Source organism: Peromyscus eremicus, chromosome 1, assembly GCF_949786415.1.
Source record: "Peromyscus eremicus chromosome 1, PerEre_H2_v1, whole genome shotgun sequence".
Taxonomy (NCBI): domain Eukaryota; kingdom Metazoa; phylum Chordata; class Mammalia; order Rodentia; family Cricetidae; genus Peromyscus; species Peromyscus eremicus.
In genome coordinates, this window is record NC_081416.1 from 80,767,738 (window position 1) to 80,791,342 (window position 23,605).

Genomic DNA, 23,605 nt, shown 5'->3' on the forward strand with positions numbered 1-23,605 from the left:
AGTTCTGTTCCTTTAGAGAACCCTGACTACTAATGGGCTTAGTACTAAACCAAATCCTAACTACTTATCATTCTACCCATCTCTATACCCTCATTGGGGAAGTGTCTTTTTACAATACAGTGATTAACACAGAGAGTCACAGTTGGCAAAAGGTACAGAGAATGAGAGACTGTGGAGTGCTCAGCCTAAATAGGACACTTGTGTCACCACCCCCTCTCTGCCAAGGTAGAGACACTTGTATTATCCTTCCATCCTCCCTACTCCCCACCCTCTCCACCTTCTCTACTTCCGCCAAGGTTTAGGGATCATTTCTGAAGAATTTAAGACCCAGAAGCTCTGAAACAGTCTGTTCCAGACCAAACAGTGCCATACATGTGAACTCAAGGTGGTTGTGGCAGTATATACAAAACTTGAGCAAGCTCCAGCCTAGAGTCCCACCCCCTACCTGAGGATCTATTGGTATTTGATAGTTGCTGGGAGGGAGAAAGCCCGTTTTCTTCAATGGCCACTGGTAGGTCAACCACATTCCAGCGGATGGCCACATATCAGACGGTATGTAGGTAGCACATATTGGACTTGAGTCTTAAAAAATAAGAAAAAGAAGACATAAAGTTAGGTTGTTAGAAGAGGGGATTGGTGGATTTTGGAGGAGTTGGGGGAGGGGTGACTATGATCAAAATACATTGCATGAAATTCTCAAAACTTTCTGAGAAAACATGGTTGATAAGTGGCACTTCAGAGAATTAAAGATAGCCCAAGATAATTTTGTCTCTTGACCTGCAACATCCAGACTTTCCATAATTACTAAGTTCTTATGTGCACGTGTGGGTGTGGGTGCCAGAGGTCAGCCTTGCTGTCAGTCCTCAGGAGCAGACCACTTGATTTGATTTGATTTGTTTGAGAGAGGCTCTCATTAGACATCGGGGCTCATCAATTAGACTAGGCTGGTTGGCAGTGAGTTCCAGGGATTTTCCTGCGTATGCCTCCCCAGCACCTGGATTACAAGTGCACCCCAGCACATCTGACCTCTAATGTGGGTTCTGGGTAGTGAACTCAGGGCCTCATGCCTGCGTGGTAAGCACTTTCCTGAGCCATCTCCCCAGTCTTCATACCCGCTAAGTTCTAATCAATTGATCAGTCTGGAGACTCTGTCAGACAGATATGGATTTTTCATGGAGCTTCAGTCCATGAGGGTTTGTTCAGAGACTGGCTCCTAACTCCAGCCCAGTTTCAGTAGGCTTGGGATGGAGCCTAAGAGCTGGCATTTCAAGGAAGATCCCAGGGGCTGCTCCCCCGAGGCCATGTTTTGAGAAACAGAGATATAGGGACAATTAGGAAACCTTTCCCGATATGACTTAGTCTAGATTTAGAAGCAGGAGTGTAAAGAATCAGAGAATCAAGCAGCGATTCCTTCCTCTGGCCTGAAGCCCCAATCTGATCTCTCAGAACACAGGCCACATAGAACCTCAGGTGTGGGGGGAAGGAGGAAGGAAGCAGCCTGTGCATTGGCCCTCTCCAGCAAAGGTGCATAGCTGGGAGGGGGAGGGAGGGTCGGTTGGGACTTCTGACAGCTGCTTTTGTTGCTCTCTCCTCCCTGGGAAGCTGGTATTCTGGTTTCAAGGACAACATCAGATGCACAGGGACCAGAGGAGCAGGTGTTCCTAGGAGTCAAACGTTGCAAATGAATTAGCAGGTGTTGATTGCTGCCAAGCAGAGGTATGCTGTGCCTGGCTATTGCTTTCTGTCTTTTTTGGATTGAAGGCCAAGACCTGGACTCCCCCTCCCCCCAACCAGCTAGCACATCTTCTGAGACTCTCCCAGGTACATCCCGTGACTCATTAGAGATCTCTCCCCTAGGCACATACAGTTTTGTCCTGTCCTCCCAGCCATTGTTGTAGTGTGAGAAATGTAAGAATGGAATGAGAGAACACCCTGAGGCTTTCCTCTCACTTGGGAACCCCCATGGTGCTCATAATCAGAACTACTTTTGCTAGAATTCTACTCCTCATATCCTAGGTGAGATTGATGGATGGAGGGGAAAGGTAAACAAATGTTTACCTGTTTGCCACACTCCTCCTCACCCACTAATCTGAGCCTTGTTCTGTTTCTTGCTCTTGCTTCCTAGATGAGCATGTTGGTGGGTTGGCTCAGATCCTTTAAAATGGCATATCTTCTCCTGAATGTCTCTTGTCCCAGGAAGGATGTGCTGTGTCCACTTACTGCTCATGGTTTTGTTCTTGAACCACACTGATTCACCCATTGCACATTGCTTCTTTCTGGTCTTGACTTTCCTGGCCGTTGACTGTGTTAGGCACGCTCCCACTTGTCTCTTTGCCTCACCCAACATGGCTGCTCTCAGAACTTACCTCAGTTCTCCATCCATGGCACTACCACCTCACTCTTCCCATCCCAGCATCTCGCCTACAGACAGAGCAGACTGCAAAGGAGATTAGGAATTTCTTCTAGAGGAAGTCCTGCCCCCAACTGGAGACATGAAATAAGAACTTGGAATTAAAGGACCTCTATGATGAGAGCCAGAGCTATAGGACTGTGGCCTGGCACTAAATCAAATTTACAGCTTGCAGAATGTCTTTGAACCATGAGCTGAAAAGCAGGTGCTGCAGGTGGTCAGAGAAGGGGCTACATGTCAGTAACCGGGCTGGCGGCCCTTTGCTGTCCATGGTACTGAATTCCTTTGCGCGTTTGCCCACAGGAGAGGAACACAAGCAAGCTCATCAGAGAAAGTCCAATTCAACTGACTGTCTTGGAAGCTAAGCCCTCTTCGGGAAGGCAGGCATGATTAATTTGAATCTATTTGAACTAGGTATCTGGGGCCATCTATCCAACTGGGGTCCCTGTCCAAACACCATTGAACACCTGGCTGGGCCCCGTGCTTGCCATCTTGATGACATTATGTGTAGCATGATCTTAAAAGTTCTTATTAATAAAATCAAACCTGAGCCAGGTATTGGGGCAAACACTGGATGATCAGAGAGACAGAATGGGCCACAGCTACCTCACCTTGCCAGTTCCTCAGCTGATCCTGTTTCCTCAGACTGGAAGCCTTTGAGTCCTCATCCAGAATGAAACTCAGCTGAACTGCTGCTCGAAAGCCTGAAAGCTTAACCAGCCAAATGCTTAAGCAGCCAAATGCTTCTAGTTTCTGGTTCTCACGCCTTATATACCTTTCTGCTTTCTACCATCACTCCCTGGAATTAAAGCCTCGATTTCTGAGATTAAAGGCGTGAGTCACCATGCTTGGCTGTATCCTTGAACACATGGATTTCTGCCTCTGGAATGCTAGGATTAAAGGCGTGTGCTACCACTGCCTATCCTAAGTATCTAGTGGCTTTTCTGTTCTCTGACCCCAGATAAGTTTATTAGGGTACATAATATTTTGGGGAACACAATACCACCACAATTATGTGTTTCAGTCTTTAGTCACACAAACAGGCTGTTGTGCTTGTTGCCTGATGAGGGAGTGGAGGCACGACAAAGTTTCTTGCACTTTGGTCAAGCTCAGGCCCTTCCTGAAGGGTGATGCCATAGCTCAACCACAGAGGTGTCAGTCTGTTCCCAGAGCTGGAACTGGTATCATTAGACCCACAAACCCCAAAGTATGTGTCAGTGGCTTTTTGTTGATATCTACATGAGAACTGCTGACACTCAGTCAGGTCATCATATTGTTTGTTTCTTTCCTGGGACATTTCAAATTTCAGAATTTTCAGATTGTGAAACCATTTTAAAGGTCTGCATTGTCTTCAAGACCCCCCCCCACACACACCACACTCACATAAATGTACAAGACCCATTCACATTTCTGTTTACAGAGAATATAAAGCAAGACACACAGATTAAAATGGATGGTCTTATTTAATTGGCCGGTGTTTCCTAACTCACTGTCCCCCTCCCTCCAGGTCCTGGCCTCTTCCATCCCTTTCTGTGCTCTGTGATTCATCAGGGCCCCAGGCTCAGCAGCTGTAATTGGTTCGTAACTTCCTGGAATGTCAAAGCCAAGATGGAAATTTTACGTATCACTCCACCAGTTCCATCCTGGCTTTAATAATAAGCTGGCAGAAAGGAAGGCAGATTTACAGCGGGAGAGGAATGTAATCAAATTTGGAGGTGAAATGCAATAAGTACAAATGCTAGTTTTCATTTGGAAGCTTCTCAGATAAATGTGATCTCACCCTGATCCACAGCCAAGCCCTTTGTTTCTTCTCTGGAAACAGTGGGGCACCCTGATGGAACAATGATCCTTGAAGGAACAGTCATCTCTGGGGTTCCACGCTCTGTCCCAGCAGAGGCTCTGGTGACTGGAGGTTGATGGCTGGAGAGACAGGAAATATCAGCTGGGCAGTTATAGTTTGGGTATGAAAGTGGCTGTGTGTTTGAATACTTGGTCCCCAGCTCGTGGTGTTTTGAGAGGTTGTGGATGGAACCTTTGAGATGAGAGGCATGGCTGCCAGAAGTAGTGATAGCCTGACCCACTTCTGGTCTGAGTTCACTATTTCCTGATTTGCAAAGGTATGAGCAAGCTGTGCAGCAAGTGCCTATCAACCACCCAGTGCCACACCCACTTGGGCATGGTGGGCTGCATCCCCTGCAATGTGAGCCAAAGTAAGTGCTTCCTTGCGGAAGCTGCTTCTGTCAGGTATTTTGAAAATAATAATACAGAGAACAAGGATTAGTTGGAGCCTCTGATAGACTAAATACCAGGGAATAGAGAACGGAGCACTCACCTGTGTTAATTCCTCCCAAGTCTTTACCTGTCTCATCTTTGTGGAGACCCTGTAATATTAAGTAATGATATTCTTCCTATAGTATAATGAGAATACAGTGAGGTATAGGGAGAGGATTCTCAGCAGTAGTGGGGTGGGGTTCTGTTAGATTTTGCACCTTTTCTTTTTTTACCTTTCTCTACAGGACTAGCAATGTTTCTTATAGGAACCCCTCCCCGTAGTATTCATGATCCTATTGTTAATGCTGGAATGATAAGTGTGCCCACCATGCCCAAACTAGTTACACTTCATACCTCTTCACTCCCCTCTGCCCGTCTGCGTGGGTGCATGTGCAAGCCAAAGGGTGACATCAGCATGTCTTTCCTTAACCTCTCTCCATCTTAGAGAGTTTTTTGAGGCAAGGTCCTTTGGCTCTCTCTGAACCCAAAGCTCACTGTTCTGATAGGCTGGCTTGCTCCCAAGCCCCAGGGAGCCTTGTATCCTTGCTCCCCAGCGCTGCAGTTCTAGGCAATGCACCTGGCTCTTCTGTGGGTTCTGAGGATTTGAATGTAGGCCCGTGTGTTGGCATAGTCAGTGCTTTCCCCACTCCTAGTGTTTCTTGGAGAGTCATACAGTGTGTTCTTTTCTAGAACTCACCCATCAGCTCTCTACAGTAAGTATTACTATCCTAGTTTTTAACCCTCCATCTATTAGGTGGGAAAATGATCTCAAGATTAATTTCCTTGCAAAGGTTTGTGAGAAGTTATTCAACATCATTAGTCATTGGGAAATGCAAATTAGATCTCAATGAGATGATGCTACACATCTATTGTTATGGTCAAAATACAAGATAGTGATAACACTAAATGCTGTTGAGGGTGTGGAGGGCCAAGGAACATTGGTCATTGCTCGTGGCAAAATAGAATGACATGCTCTCAAAAAGGGGGTGACAATTTCCTACAAAATCACAAGTGTCCCATTTTTTTCCCCAGAGAGGCATAGATTGATGCTCACACAAAATCCTGTATAAGAATGTTCATAACAGAGCTGGGCGGTGGTGGCACATGCCTTTAATCCCAGCACTCGGGAGGCAGAGCCAGGCAGATCTCTATGAGTTCAAGGCCAGCCTGGCCTACAAAGCGAGATCCAGGACAGGCACCAAAACTACACAGAGAAACCCTGTCTTGAAAAAAAAATGTTCGTAACAGTTTCATTTATAAAGCTCCTAATTGGAAACAATTCAAATGGTCTCCATAGGCAAATAGTTCAACAGACTGTGGACCATCCATACTGTCATCAGCACTGTGAATTCCCATTCAGCAATCTAAACAAATAAGGAACAAGGTATCAACATGTTTAACCACTAGGCTGAGTTCCAAGGAAGTTATGCTGAGTGCAAAAAACCCATGTCAGTCCATGGAGGCTTCATGGTGCATCATTCTTATTATGCAGCATTTTTGATATGTCAGGAATGGAGGATGGAAGAACGGTGGCTACTGAGAGGAGAGCTCAGGAGGAGGCAGGGGCCTGTGGATGTGAAAGGTAGCACTGGGGCTCTGTGGGGATAGATATTCGCTATACCGGTGGTCACACAAATCAATGTATGTTGTGGGTTTGCGTGCACAGGACACTAAAACATGTAAACTATAGGGTCTCCAAAGAATGGAGAATTGTGCCAATGTCCAGTTCTTGGTTATCACATTGCTGTGTATTTATATAGAGTGCCCCCAAATTCTGTTTTTAGAAGAATTAACATGGATATTAAGAGAGTCTTTTGTTCTAAGAGGACCACCAACAAAAACATTCTGAATGCTCCTTTCCCCACCACATCAAGACACTGTGTCTTAGAATGGAACAAGCACAGAAAATCAGAAGCAATGGATGGAGAGAGAGGCAGAAACCTGATGATAAAAAGGGGCACCATCTCTTCTTCTCTATACTGTATCCTCTCCCTGTGTTAAGGCTGAAGCATCCTCCCCTGATCTGCTTAGATCTATGGAGCATCACATCTGCTTCTCAGGTGCTTATGCTGTGGGATCACTTCTGTTAGTTGTAATAGTCCCAAGAAGGAAATGGCCCTGCTTGCTATGTGCCTCACAGCACTCGCCCACCAGCCAAAGCTCTGCTCAGCCACAAGAGTCATTAGGGAACCAACAACTCTACAGATTACCAGAGACCCAAGGAAGCTAATCTAAGCTTTGCTCTGGGTATCTTGATCCTTGTTAGGGAGAAGGAATAGGATGCCGTGTCCCAAGATGTGTCTATGGAGCAGCAGGCCTTTATCTATAGATATGTTTTCCCTGAGATCTCAGCCTTTGAGTCTGCTTCTTCTTCCAGTTGTCAGACTATCTTCAAAATAGTTTAAATCAGGGCTGTGGAAATTGTGGATGATGAGGAAAAGTCATCCATCTGCCATTATCCTAACCTGAGTTGACCTTCACCAAACGACACACTGTGGATTCTATCCTTGATAAGCTGGAAAGTTTTCATGGGCAACATGTACTCTACTGAGGGCTCCGCTGGATGTTCAGGGTCTTAGTGGATCCTAAGAGATGTTCTTTATACAGGTTGAGTAGAGACCAGGTGAGCTTTATGTGCGCAAGCATCCATACTTGCAACAGGACAGTGCCTTGTCCTTCTGGAACTTCTTATTGGTCTTACTGAGGAGGACAAACTTGAGGCCACATCCAAAACCTCTATCTGATGCCATGTTTACCAAATGACTGTAGTGGGAGACCCCATGTTCTGTTAGGAGGCTGACCTCATCATGTCATACCCCACTGTCAGTTTTCCTTTCTTTCCTCCACCACCATCTCCTCTCCCACACCACTCTAACTCAAGTTCCTCCACCATCTCCTCTTCCACACCACTCTAACTCAAGTTCCTCCACCATCTCCTCTCCCACACCATTCTAACTCATGCTCCACCATCTCCTCTTCCACACCAATCTAACTCATCCTCCTCCACCATCTCCTCTTCCACACCACTCTAACACATGTTCCTACACCATCTCTTCTTCCACACCACTCTAACTCATGCTCCTCCAACATCTCCTCTTCCACACGACTCTAACTCATGCTCCTCCACCATCTCCTCTCCCACACCACTCTAACTCATGCTCCTTCACCATCTCCTCTTCCACACCACTCTAATTCATGCTCCTCCACCATCTCCTCTTCCACACCACTCTAACTCACACTCCTCCACCATCTCCTCTTCCACACCACTCTAACACATGTTCCTACACCATCTCCTCTTCCACACCACTCTAACTCACGCTCCTCCACCATCTCCTCTTCCACACCACTCTAACACATGTTCCTCCACCATTTCCTCTTCCACACCACCCTAACTCACGCCCCTCCACCATCTCCTCCTCCACACCACTCTAACTCACGCTCCTCCACCATCTCCTCTCCAACACAACTCTAACTCATCCTCCTCCACCATCTCCTTTTCCACACCACTCTAACTCATTCTCCTCCACCATCTCCTCTCCCACACCACTCTAACTCACACTCCTCCACACCACTCTAACTCATCCTCCTCCACCATCTCCTCTTCCACACCACTCTAACTCATGCTCCTCCACCATCTCCTCCTCCACACCACTGTAACTCACCCTCCTCCACCATCCCCTCTTCCACACCACTCTAACTCATCCTCCTCCACCATCTCCTCTTCCACACCACTCTAACTCATCCTCCTCCACCATCTCCTCTTCCACACCACTCTAACTCACCCTCCTCCACCATCTCTTCTTCCACACCACTCTAACTCATCCTCCTCCACCATCTCCCTTTCCACACCACTCTAACTCATCCTCCTCCACCATCTCCTCCTCCACACCACTCTAACTCACCCTCCTCCACCATCTCCTCTTCCACACCACTCTAACTCATCCTCCTCCACTATCTCCTCTTCCAAACCACTCTAACTCATGCTCCTCCACCATCTCCTCTCCCACACCACTCTAACTCATCCTCCTCCACCATCTCCTCTTCCACACCACTCTAACACATGTTCCTACACCATCTCCTCTTCCACACCACTCTAACTCATCCTCCTTCACCATCTCCTCTTCCACACCACTCTAACACATGTTCCTACACCATCTCCTCTTCCACACCACTCTAACTCATGCTCCTCCACCATCTCCTCTTCCACACCACTCTAACTCATGCTCCTTCACCATCTCCTCTTCCACACCACTCTAACTCATGCTCCTCCACCATCTCCTCTTCCACACCACTCTAACTCACACTCCTCCACCATCTCCTCTTCCACACCACTCTAGCACATGTTCCTACACCATCTCCTCTTCCACACCACTCTAACTCACCCTCCTCCACCATCTCTTCTTCCACACCACTCTAACTCATCCTCCTCCACCATCTCCCCTTCCACACCACTCTAACTCATCCTCCTCCACCATCTCCTCCTCCACACCACTCTAACTCACCCTCCTCCACCATCTCCTCTTCCACACCACTCTAACTCATCCTCCTCCACCATCTCCTCTTCCAAACCACTCTAACTCATGCTCCTCCACCATCTCCTCTCCCACACCACTCTAACTCATCCTCCTCCACCATCTCCTCTTCCACACCACTCTAACTCATCCTCCTCCACCATCTCCCCTTCCACACCACTCTAACTCAACCTCCTCCACCATCTCCTCTTCCACACCACTCTAACACATGTTCCTACACCATCTCCTCTTCCACACCACTCTAACTCATGCTCCTCCACCATCTCCTCTTCCACACCACTCTAACTCATGCTCCTTCACCATCTCCTCTTCCACACCACTCTAACTCATGCTCCTCCACCATCTCCTCTTCCACACCACTCTAACTCACACTCCTCCACCATCTCCTCTTCCACACCACTCTAGCACATGTTCCTACACCATCTCCTCTTCCACACCACTCTAACTCATGCTCCTCCACCATCTCCTCTCCCACACCACTCTAACTCATCCTCCTCAACCATCTCCTCTTCCACACCACTCTAACATATGTTCCTCCACCATTTCCTCTTCCACACCACCCTAACTCACGCCCCTCCACGATCTCCTCCTCCACACCACTCTAATTCATCCTCCTCCACCATCTCCTCTCCCACACCACACTAACTCATCCTCCTCCACCATCTCCTTTTCCACACCACTCTAACTCATTCTCCTCCACCATCTCCTCTCCCACACCACTCTAACTCACACTCCTCCACACCACTCTAACTCATCCTCCTCCACCATCTCCTCTTCCACACCACTCTAACTCATGCTCCTCCACCATCTCCTCCTCCACACCACTGTAACTCACCCTTCTCCACCATCTCCTCTTCCACACCACTCTAACTCATCCTCCTCCACCATCTCCTCTCCCACACCACTCTAACTCATGCTCCTCCACCATCTCCTCTTCCACACCACTCTAACTCATGCTCCTTCACCATCTCCTCTTCCACAACACTCTAACTCATGCTCCTCCACCATCTCCTCTTCCACACCACTCTAACTCATCCTCCTCCACCATCTCCTCTTCCAAACCACTCTAACTCATCCTCCTCCACCATCTCCTCTTCCACACCACTCTAACTCATGCTCCTCCACCATCTCCTCCTCCACACCACTCTAACTCACCCTCCTCCACCATCTCCTCTTCCACACCACTCTAACTCATCCTCCTCCACCATCTCCTCTCCCACACCACTCTAACACATGTTCCTACACCATCTCCTCTTCCACACCACTCTAACTCATGCGCCTCCACCATCTCCTCTTCCACACCACTCTAACTCATGCTCCTTCACCATCTCCTCTTCCACACCACTCTAACTCATGCTCCTCCACCATCTCCTCTTCCACACCACTCTAACTCACACTCCTCCACCATCTCCTCTTCCACACCACTCTAACACATGTTCCTCCACCATCTCCTCTTCCACACCACTCTAACTCATGCTCCTCCACCATCTCCTCTTCCACACCACTCTAACTCATGCTCCTTCACCATCTCCTCTTCCACACCACTCTAACTCATGCTCCTCCACCATCTCCTCTTCCACACCACTCTAACTCACACTCCTCCACCATCTCCTCTTCCACACCACTCTAACACATGTTCCTACACGATCTCCTCTTCCACACCACTCTAACTCACGCTCCTCCACCATCTCCTCTCCCACACCACTCTAACTCATCCTCCTCCACCATCTCCTCTTCCACACCACTCTAACACATGTTCCTCCACCATTTCCTCTTCCACACCACCCTAACTCACGCCCCTCCACGATCCCCTCCTCCACACCACTCTAACTCACGCTCCTCCACCATCTCCTCTTCCACACCACCCTAACTCACGCCCCTCCACGATCTCCTCCTCCACACCACTCTAACTCATGCTCCTCCACCATCTCCTCTTCCACACCACGCTAACTCATGCTCCTTCACCATCTCCTCTTCCACACCACTCTAACTCATGCTCCTCCACCATCTCCTCTTCCACACCACTCTAACTCACACTCCTCCACCATCTCCTCTTCCACACCACTCTAACACATGTTCCTACACCATCTCCTCTTCCACACCACTCTAACTCACGCTCCTCCACCATCTCCTCTCCCACACCACTCTAACTCATGCTCCTCCACCATCTCCTCTTCCACACCACTCTAACACATGTTCCTCCACCATCTCCTCCTCCACACCACTCTAACTCACGCTCCTCCACTATCTCCTCTTCCACACCACTCTAACTCACGCTCCTCCACCATCTCCTCTCCCACACCACTCTAACTCACCCTCCTCCACCATCTCCTCTTCCACACCACTCTAACTCATGCTCCTCCACCATCTCCTCCTCCACACCACTCTAACTCACCCTCCTCCACCATCTCCTCTTCCACACCACTCTAACTCATCCTCCTACACCATCTCCTTTTCCACACCACTCTAACTCATGCTCCTCCACCATCTCCTCTCCCACACCACTCTAACTCATCCTCCTCCACCATCTCCTTTTCCACACCACTCTAACTCATCCTCCTCCACCATCTCCTCTCCCACACCACTCTAACTCACACTCCTCCACCATCTCTTCTTCCACACCACTCTAACACATGTTCCTACACCATCTCCTCTTCCACACCACTCTAACTCACGCTCCTCCACCATCTCCTCTTCCACACCACTCTAACACATGTTCCTCCACCATTTCCTCTTCCACACCACCCTAACTCACGCCCCTCCACCATCTCCTCCTCCACACCACTCTAACTCACGCTCCTCCACCATCTCCTCTCCAACACCACTCTAACTCATCCTCCTCCACCATCTCCTTTTCCACACCACTCTAACTCATTCTCCTCCACCATCTCCTCTCCCACACCACTCTAACTCACACTCCTCCACACCACTCTAACTCATCCTCCTCCACCATCTCCTCTTCCACACCACTCTAACTCATGCTCCTCCACCATCTCCTCCTCCACACCACTGTAACTCACCCTCCTCCACCATCTCCTCTTCCACACCACTCTAACTCATCCTCCTCCACCATCTCCTCTTCCACACCACTCTAACTCATCCTCCTCCACCATCTCCTCTTCCACACCACTCTAACTCATGCTCCTCCACCATCTCCTCCTCCACACCACTGTAACTCACCCTCCTCCACCATCTCCTCTTCCACACCACTCTAACTCATCCTCCTCCACCATCTCCTCTCCCACACCACTCTAACACATGTTCCTACACCATCTCCTCTTCCACACCACTCTAACTCATGCTCCTCCACCATCTCCTCTTCCACACCACTCTAACTCATGCTCCTTCACCATCTCCTCTTCCACACCACTCTAACTCATGCTCCTCCACCATCTCCTCTTCCACACCACTCTAACTCACACTCCTCCACCATCTCCTCTTCCACACCACTCTAACACATGTTCCTCCACCATCTCCTCTTCCACACCACTCTAACTCATGCTCCTCCACCATCTCCTCTTCCACACCACTCTAACTCATGCTCCTTCACCATCTCCTCTTCCACACCACTCTAACTCATGCTCCTCCACCATCTCCTCTTCCACACCACTCTAACTCACACTCCTCCACCATCTCCTCTTCCACACCACTCTAACACATGTTCCTACACCATCTCCTCTTCCACACCACTCTAACTCACGCTCCTCCACCATCTCCTCTCCCACACCACTCTAACTCATCCTCCTCCACCATCTCCTCTTCCACACCACTCTAACACATGTTCCTCCACCATTTCCTCTTCCACACCACCCTAACTCACGCCCCTCCACCATCTCCTCCTCCACACCACTCTAACTCACGCTCCTCCACCATCTCCTCTCCCACACCACTCTTACTCACCCTCCTCCACCATCTCCTCTTCCACACCACTCTAACTCATGCTCCTCCACCATCTCCTCCTCCACACCACTGTAATTCACCCTCCTCCACCATCTCCTCTTCCACACCACTCTAACTCATCCTCCTCCACCATCTCCTTTTCCACACCACTCTAACTCATGCTCCTCCACCATCTCCTCTCCCACACCACTCTAACTCATCCTCCTCCACCATCTCCTTTTCCACACCACTCTAACTCATCCTCCTCCACCATCTCCTCTCCCACACCACTCTAACTCACACTCCTCCACCATCTCCTCTTCCACACCACTCTAACTCATGCTCCTCCACCATCTCCTCTTCCACACCACTCTAACTCATGCTCCTCCACCATCTCCTCCTTCACACCACTCTAACTCACCCTCCTCCACCATCTCCTCTCCCACACCACTCTAACTCATGCTCCTCCACCATCTCCTCTTCCACACCACTCTAACTCATGCTCCTCCACCATCTCCTCTTCCACACCACTCTAACTCATGCTCCTTCACCATCTCCTCTTCCACACCACTCTAACTCATGCTCCTCCACCATCTCCTCCTCCACACCACTCTAACTCACCCTCCTCCACCATCTCCTCTTCCACACCACTCTAACTCATGCTCCTCCACCATCTCCTCTTCCACACCACTCTAACTCATGCTCCTCCACCATCTCCTCTTCCACACCACTCTAACTTATGCTCCTTCACCATCTCCTCTTCCACACCACTCTAACTCATGCTCCTCCACCATCTCCTCTTTCACACCACTCTAACTCACGCTCCTCCACCATCTCCTCTCCCCCACCACTCTAACTCATCCTCCTCCACCATCTCCTCTTCCACACCACTCTAACTCATGCTCCTCCACCATCTCCTCCTCCACACCACTCTAACTCACCCTCCTCCACCATCTCCTCTTCCACACCACTCTAACTCATCCTCCTCCACCATCTCCTCTTCCACACCACTCTAACTCACGCTCCTCCACCATCTCCTCTTCCACACCACTCTAATTCACGCTCCTACACCATCTCCTCTTCCACACCACTCTAACTCATCCTCCTCCACCATCTCCTCTCCCACACCACTCTAACACATGTTCCTACACCATCTCCTCTTCCACACCACTCTAACTCACGCTCCTACACCATCTCCTCTTCCACACCACTCTAACTCATCCTCCTCCACCATCTCCTCTCCCACACCACTCTAACACATGTTCCTACACCATCTCCTCTTCCACACCACTCTAACTCACGCTCCTACACCATCTCCTCTTCCACACCACTCTAACTCATGCTCCTCCACCATCTCTTCTTCCACACCACTCTAACTCATGCTCCTCCACCATCTCCTCTTCCACACCACTCTAACACATGTTCCTCCACTTCTTCCCCACTGGCTGGCTACACAATTCATTTAATTTCCATTTCTCTCACATCTCTCTGGTTAATTTCAGCCCACTTCACTCTGCTCACTCCTTCTATTCAGTCCTGGGACAGCCAGGTGACTTGCACTAGACTCCACCCAAACCGTAGCATTCAAGAATGATCTCCCCAAGAGAATGATTGTTAAGATTCAAATGAAGGTGACAGATATACTCCTACCAGACACTGTCTTACATTCATTTACTCTCCTAACAGCTTCATTAGGTAGAAATGAATGCCATACCCATTTTCAGAAGAACAGCGGCACAGAATATTAAATACTGTTTCCAAGGTTCAAAGCTACTGAATGAAATAACCAAAAATCAAATACTGATGTACCTACTTTTATCCACGCTCAGAAGTGGTGATGCCGGTCTCACGAGGCCTTGACAACAATCCGTCATGCACCCGGGGCTGGTGACACACACCTGCAATCCCAGCACCTGGTAGGCTGAAGCAGGAGGATTCTGAATTCTAGAGTAGCCCAGGGTACATAGTGAGACCCCTATCTCAATGAACAAACAAATAAATAAAGCTTATGATTCTCAGGCACTTAAGGGAAAGTAGAATATGAGCTCATGAGTCAGGAAACAAGCCTCCAATCATTACATCCAAGTGGGACAACCTCTCTCTGACTCTGGAGGAGAGCATAGATCAAGTCTGTCCAACCATGGCTCCTGGCCATGGTGACTGATTTAGTCACAGACTCTAGACACAAGTCAGTTCAATGAGATTTGATTTGGGACTTATGAGGGCTTCTGGTCACTGCCAGTGGGATACTGTCTGTTGATTGGTCAGGCATAGGTCATGTGCTCAGTTCTGAGCAATCATGTGAAAAAGATGAGGCTATAGGATAATGTATTGTCCTAAGAGTCCTGGGCCTTTAGTCTCCTGCTGAGTAGCTGTTACTGAGTGGAGGGGGTGGAAGAGCAGGGTGTTATCAAAAAGTGAAGGAACAGGCAGCATGCTGCTTATATGGGGTGTCCCCCATCTTCTCATATTCAACTACTCATCATTTCAGGATTTTAAACCCCTGCTGAGAAAATTTGAAAGATACTATGCATGTGGCCCTCTAGCCCCTCAGCTAAAGCCTCGTGTCCAGATGGAAACCAACTTTAAATCAATTGAGCCTTTATAACCAAGAGCCCAGGGCTTCCCACTGTGGGATCTGTGGCCTAGGCACCGAGACTTCCCAAGCGTCTACACTCTAGTCATTTTCACACAAAAGACTGAACTTTAATTTAAACTCAGCCTTTTAAAAGGAAAGTTACAAATATGTAGGCGATGGAACTTGAGGTTTTCACTAGATGGCTCTGTTCCATAGATGAAGCCTGTACACGGAAAGCCACAACCCTGTTTAAGGCTGCAAACTCTGAAAGATCAGCATGTCCCCAGACCCTCCAACAGGAATTAAAAATGAACTTAGTGTACTCTTTGAAATGGCTTTCTTCTAGAAATGCTAGCCAGCAAATGTTGAATATGATTATTGAAATGAGAACAGTTTTATTGGGGGGACACAGTATGATTTAGCTCTTGTTCCATGAGAAGTCACATTGCTCTGATGTCATTCATTCATTCATTTATTCGTTTGTTTCTGCAACAAATACCATTGCTTGTGGAGCGTATGTTCTTGTGATGCAGAGCAGGGAGCCAGCAAGGGAAATGTGTAAACAGAATGGGACAGTGAGATGGAATGCAGAAAAGTGAAGCAGGAGGGAGAAGAAGTTGCTGGAGCTAAAGGTGGACTGATCAGGGAAGGATTCCCAGAGCACAGGGTTTAAGAGAGCTGTGTAAGTGAGCCAGGTTCTGAGAGAAGAGTCTAGAACAGTGGTCCTCAGCCTTCCCAATGCTGTGACCCTTTAATACAGTTCCTCATGTTGTACTGACACCAACCATAAAACTATTTCATTGCTACTTCATAACTGTAATTTGGCTACTGTTATGAATCATAATGTAAATATTTTTGGAGATAGAGGGTTGACAAAGGGGTCTCAACCCACAGGTTGAGAGCTAACGGTCTACGCAGAAGAGGACCCAGAATTCTGCTGATTTCTGGAGCTGTAGGCAAGTAAAGACTCTAACAACCTCCTACCCAGAGCAAAGCTTGGCTAGACTGTGGCTCTCATCTCGTTGGAAGCTATGTGTAACTTTTTGACTCCAGGGTGGCCAGAGGGGCTGGCACTCAAACTTTGCCCACAGTCACCACATTGCCATTGAGGAGTGAGTAGGAAAGATTGTCCAGTTAAACACCAGCTTTGTGTCCAGACCTGTGCAAGGTGTCTGAAGTTCAGAAATGGCTCAGCAAACCTGGTCAAGAAACTTAGAACTTCTGCCAGGCCATGCGGCTCAGGCATGCAACCCCAGCCACTCAGGAGGCCGAGGCAGGAAGTTCAAGCAGTTCTCACGCTACAGTGAGTTCAAAGCCTGAGCAGCTCAGGAACTCTGACTCAAAATTTAAAAAATCAGAAACAGGACTGGGATGTAGCTCAGTGTCGAACACTTGCCTCACAGAGCTCTGGGTTCAACCCCTGGGGTGGGAGGGAGACAGAGGCAGAGGAGGCAGAGAAGGGACATCTGGTCTTGGGGTGGGCAGTGACAAAGGGACTGCCCAGCCACTTGATGCTTCTCATCTTAGTAACTTCAGACTCCCTAGAGGCCTCTGTTCAGACCTCAAAGCATCCAGTTGGTTCTTGCGTTGGGGCTCTGGCTGGTCCCTGTCTTGATGGCCAGTTCCCTGCATCTTTCCTGGGGTAACCACTCACCATGTAGCCTCCAGACACTGGTTACCCCCCTGCAGGACCTTCCCAGGGTGTGTCATCTTGTGTGTCTGTTTCCTTCTCGGCACCCTCTGAGGTTATTGGCACAGAATTTAACACTGTCTCCTACCTTCTCCACAAGAGCTGGGACTCAGTGGCCCTCAATTCCCCATCTCCAGGGCCTGGCAAATAGAGACGCTCCATGAACACAGATGAATGGATTTACTTACTGAACAAGGACCACCAATGCCTCCTTCCATAAGCCCCACACCCTGACTGGCTTTCTCGTGTCACTCACCCTCCTGTCTCTGCCTGCAGTGGAGGGCAGTTCTGCCCATTCCTGGATACCCTCACTGGCTACAGGAACCATTGTTATCTGTTCTATAAGACCCCAGCCAGTGTAACAGTTAAGACTATGGTCTGGGGACCCAGAAGGATTTCTTGGATCTCTGCCTTTGCCACTTTCAAACTGTATGTTCTAGAAAAGTTAATTTACCCCTCTGAGCCCCAGACTCAGTTTCCCCAGCTGGGCAGACAATATTTACAGGAAACACCAGGCTTTGTTACCCTGCCAACCAGTAATTACCGATGCCTCTCTCTGCCATCTCTTGCGCCATCCCTTCTTGGGAAGAGAGCCCTGCTTCCAGCCCACAGGGACCCTTGAAGAGAGACCTCTAGAACGGAAAGTCCACACTCAGTGATTGTGCCCCTGGGGAGCAGGAGGTAATGATCCGGGGATGGTTAATGAGCTTCCGCCTCGGCTCTCTCCCATCACAGGTGGTATGGCAGCCTTCCAGACCCAGCGGCTGCTCCCTGCTGCACCTGCCCCCTCCACATCTAATTTCTTCGCAATGCCCTAAAAAGCTAACCAAGCTGAAATAGCTCATTCCAAGGCTCTCAAACTCTGGCACCATTATTCAGTGTTTGCAGAGGCCTAGCCTCATCCCTGCCACTCAGTCTCCATCTGTTGGGAGCACTTGACTGTGGTAACTGGCAAGGTGGTGTCTGCAGTACTCAGGATCAGGTTTTGCTTGGAGTAGGGGCTAATGGGTAGGGGAGTGACCTTGTCACTCCCAAGCATTCTTCCTTGGTCCTTCACATTAGGGTTATGCCCACAATTCTTTTATTATAAATAAAAGCCAACAGCAAACACCCCTAGAAGGGTACAGGTCATGGAAGCCTAGTCTATTGACTGGGAACCAGTTTGCCTAAATTTGGGGTTAAATCTTGGCTCCACCATTTGATAAATGAAATCTTGGACCTCAGTCCAAAATAATGCGAGCTTTCTTTTTCTATTTGTGTGACATGAATTGAAGCCCGGGCCGCACACCTGCTAAGCACACGTTCTACTACTGAGCTACGTCTGGAGTCCCCACTAGTAGCTTTTCTGTTACACACCCTTTGCTTTGTGGTAGCTAACAGGGGTCATAAACACTTGAGTGAAAAATAACTCTAGTTAGTGTTTATCAAGAGTCCATACTGTTTCTTGCTTAGTTTGCACAAGACACATTAAAGGGTATCCTGACTTTGGGGGTTGAGTAGTGTATGTTCAGCTAAGATTAGACACAGAGTCTAGGAACCCCCCGGCATTGTTCGTGTGAATGGGATGCATGAGAGCAAGAGAATTATGGAGAGGTCATTTTCCCTACTACATTTATTTATGTAGCTATATGTGGATGTGTGCATGTATCACAGCACGCTGAGTGTGGAGTTTAGAAGACAAATTTTGGGAGTTGGTTCTCTCCTTCTACATGTGAACTCAGGTTGTCAGGCTTGGTAGCAAGTACCCTTACCCACTGAGCCACCTCATTGGCCCTGATAAATTAACCTTAAGGATTCATTTCTAGGATCAGAGAAAAATGATTTATTCCCAGCCCAGCCCGTAAACTGGGTATGTGTAAATGTGAGGGACACTCTTCACATTTCTATCATTTTGGTTCTATGCAAGATTCTCTGTTACTTTTGGTGTTTCATGCTGCACCCCTTGGCCCTTCAGATTTTAGCAGCAGAAATGGCAGGTGGTCCTTATGCCAGCTGACAGCATCCCACCTCAAGTGCCTGCCTTATCTCTCTTCCTTTTTGCCTTCACTCTTGGGCAGGGAGCAGGCAGACTGTTCAGGCACTCCCTCAAGCAGTGGAGTGTGTTTATTGGAGATACATTTCTCAGTCTTTTGTTTTCTAGAAGGACACAAAGTATTCCTGAGTATTTGAGTCCCTTTTGCTCAAATTGGCAATCTGTCATGTTGTGGTTTGAATGTGTCCTTCAAAAGTCCACAAGTTGGGCCTTTTCTAGCGTTTGTGTTCATGGTGTTTAAACATGGGGCTTTGAGATATCAGGGCTAGAGGAAGTCCTGGGGCTGGGGTTCCTCTCTCCACGGCAACAGTGGCTTCATAAGAAGGGCAAAGGAGACCTGTTTTAGTTTATTTTCTTGTGATAAAATATGAAGAGCTGAGCAACCCAAGAGAGAAAGGGTTTATTTTTAGCTCCCAGTTCAAGGCACAATTCATCCTGTTGGGGAATTCAAGGTAGCAGGAGATTGAAGCCATTGGTCACATTGCATCTGAGGTCAGAAGAACAGAGCAACTGTTTTCTGGGTGCATGCTGGTGTTCAGCACTCACTCTTTCCCATTCTTACATAGTCTAAGACGCCCAGCCTAGGGGATGGTGCCACCCACAGTGGGCTGGTCTTCCCACTTCATTTAGCATAATCAGGATAACCCCACAGGCATGCCCAGGGACTCTGCTGCCAGGTGGTTCTAGATTTTTGTCAAGGTGTCACTGAGCACTAAGCATCATAAAACTCAAGCTAATTCAGTTGCTCTGTCTTAGCACCTTAGGATGCAAGACGCAGGCTCCTGCCATATGCCAAGCAGATGCCAGCACCATGCTCTTGGACTACCCAACTTTTCAAATTATGAGCTTAATAAATCTCTATTCTCTACCAATTACCTAGTCAGGTATTTCATTACGGCAACAGAAAATAGACCAATGTCAATTACACAGGATTCATTGGCTTTTCCTCCTTTCCTTCTCACTCTCCCTCTAATTCCTCCTTCTTGAAATCCCCTCTCAGATCATCTACTGGCACCCAGTCCTTGCCTCTGGCTCCATTTGAAGTGTCACAGTGAAGATGGTCACAGACCTGGAGCCCAGGGAACAGCTTCTACCTGGCATAGTTCCCCAGAGCAGTGATGGAGCAGACACGACTGGGCTGGGTCCATGCTACCCTGGAGCTGTCCACACACACGTGGAATATCTTTCAGAGACTCCCAACAAACCTTGTGTTGGTGCTCTGTATGGCAGAGACTCCTTATTGCCCTAAAAATCAGCTCTCTCCTTTTTCTGAGTAATAGGACCACATTAGTCAGGTTTGTCAAAGAGATCAAAACACATGGCATAAAAAGGAGATGAAGAATGTATTTTAGTTTGAGGCATTTAAGTCCATTATGGGAGGAGAGCATATCACCATGGCCAGGATATAGAAAGACAGAGAAGGGACCCCAATGGAAACAGCCCTTAGTGGCCTGCTTCCTCTGGCTAGGCTTTACCTTCAAAACTTTCCAGTACCTCCCCATGGCATAAGTTGTGGAGCCAACCCTTCAGGACATAGTAGGCCCCTCTGAGGGATATCTCATACCTAAACCAAAACAAGGACTCTTTAGACTATTAGAGACAACTACATTTCCCAGCCTCCCTTGCAGCTAAAGTGACCATAGTTCTGCCAATGGAATGTGGGCAGAAGTGACAGGTCACTTATTTCAGAGTAAACATTGTTTTCTATGTCCTTTCCTCTCCTTCTTAGGGGGCTGAATGGGGACTTGGTGGTGGTGATGGTACATGAGCCCTGATAAGGGTAAAAACAGTACCACACAGGAAAGTGGAACAAGTTAATAGAAACCTGAATCCTTGAGGGATCCTATGGAGAGGAGCTGACTCCCTGCCTAGGACCACCATCCCTTCCTGTGATGTTATATGAGAGAAAAAGGAATTCCTATTCTGCTTGAAGCACTATGTATTTGGGCCTCTCTGTTCCAGCAATCTATCCCGTGACCTAAACTAACTCAGTCAATAAGAAGAGATCTGAGATAGCCAATTATGGATATAAATGCTGATGCGACCTCATTTGTGCCATGTGGCTTGTGAGGCCTGGGGACATTTAGTCTATATAATTACCCTGTGGTGTGCTAAGTACTGCAGAGTATCTGGGAATTTAGAGAGTGTCAGCATCACTGCTGGGGCCCTAGGCTCCTCTCTGGCTTATTAGAGACTCCAGTGGCTCATTTCTTAGCATTTATTCCCTGTCTCATAATACTGCCTGTCTCTGTGTCCTTTCTTCTAAGTCTTCTCCTCCCAGGTATGGCTACAGATTGGCTCTCAGTTTTGTCTCATGAGAAGGGGGCTTACAAAGGAATGAGACCACCTTCGAGGATGCAAGTTTATGAGTGGACATCGGGTCTGGGACAGACATGCCCTGCCTTGTGAAGTCTCATCGTTGTGCTCCAGTATGGGAAACTTTTACTTTCTGGGAATCCTGTGTCTTTCTACCCATTAGACGGGGATTGATGACAGTAACTTCAATTGGTGTGGAACAAGTTATCACAAACTTCATGAAAACACCCAGTTAAGACCTTACAGTTTGGCAGATTGGAATTTGGGGTGGACACAGCTAAATTTCCTGCTTAGGGCCTTGTAAGGTTACTTCCCTGGAGCTCATATCTAGAGGGGTGTTGGAGAAAAAATCAGAACTAAGCTCACTCTGCTGTTGGGAGTTGCTTGTGAGTGTAGGACCGAGCTCCTAGTTATCTTGCTGCCTGCCACCCAGGGTCTTGTCACCTGCAGGCTCCCATTCTCTGGTTCTTATTCATAGGCACTGCATATACAAAATCATTGGTGGGACATTCAATCTTTCTTATTGTTTGAACCAATGACTTACCTTTCTGAAGGTAGCTTGAGAAAACACTCAGTTCTTCACGTGATTATGTCATGTGATTATACCAGCCCCACAGATAACCTACCTTTTGATTCATTCAAAGTCATTTGATAGAAAAGGTGACAGAGACAGTGACAAAGACCTCTTTAACAGTGTAAGGAATACACTCACGGGAATGGTGTCTTACCTTCTTTATGGTCCTAGACTCTGAAGAGAGCATCTTGAGATCTTAGAATTCTACTCAGCACATTTATGGACCTTTTATCTTAGAATTTTTAAACTTCTTTTCTTGGGGAGAAAGAAAATGTTTTTTACTTTATTTTTTTCATGCTAGATTTGGGAAGAGACTCTTACTGTGTCCAGATGTTCAAGAATGCTGTAAGGGGGTGAGATTAAAAGCTGAGAAGATCAAGAGATTGAATGGGCATGGGTGTGTGCTAGATCCTCTGCATACATGTTGTGGTTATTTAGCTTGGAATTGTTGTGGGACTCATGGCAGTGGGAGTGGGGGCTGCTTCTGACACTTTTGCCTGCTCTTGAGACCCTTTTCCTCCTACTGGGTTGCCTTGTCCAGTCTTGATATAAAGATTTGTGCCTAGTCTTATTGCATCTTGTTATGCCATGTTCGGTTGACATCCCTGAGAGGCCTGTTCTTTTTTGAAGGGAAATGGAGGATCTGGGGGAGAAGAGAGGTGTGTGTGAGGAACTGGGAAGAGTTGAGGGAGGGGAGGCTGCATCTGGGATGTATTATATGGGAGAAGAATAAAAAAAAAGATAAAAAGAAAAATAAATAAATATTAAAAAAAAGAAAAGTTGAGAGTATGGAGCACGTATCTGCCATGCACAATGCTCTGGATTGTATATCCAGCTCTCAAATCCTTTAAAAAACCCAGGAGGATAAATTAGTCCTAGATGAAGGATGGACTTTGTTTACTCAGTCATATCTATTGAGAACTGTGGTGCCAGTGCTAGGAGTCTGGTAGGGAAGGAACAGTGCTAATCTTGGCCCTTGAGGTGGCCTCCAGGGCTGTTATTAAAGGTGATGGACGTTAAACTGGGACTTTTCCTCTCATGTGCTCACAGGATATTGGAAGAGTCTTGTTTCCCTCTTGCTTTGGGCTTGAGGGAGCTCCAAAGCTAATTTTATGGTAGCACCTGTCACTCCAGGCTGTCTGAAATCATGGTGCCACTGACCTCAAACTTTCATCTATTTATCTGTTATTATGAATATGTGTGTTTTCCTGCATGTATGCATATGCACCATGTGTGTGCTTGATGGTCCTCAGAGGCCAGAAGGAAGTGTTGAATCTCCTGGAACTGGAGTTACAGACAGTTGTGAGCCTCTATGTGGTTGCT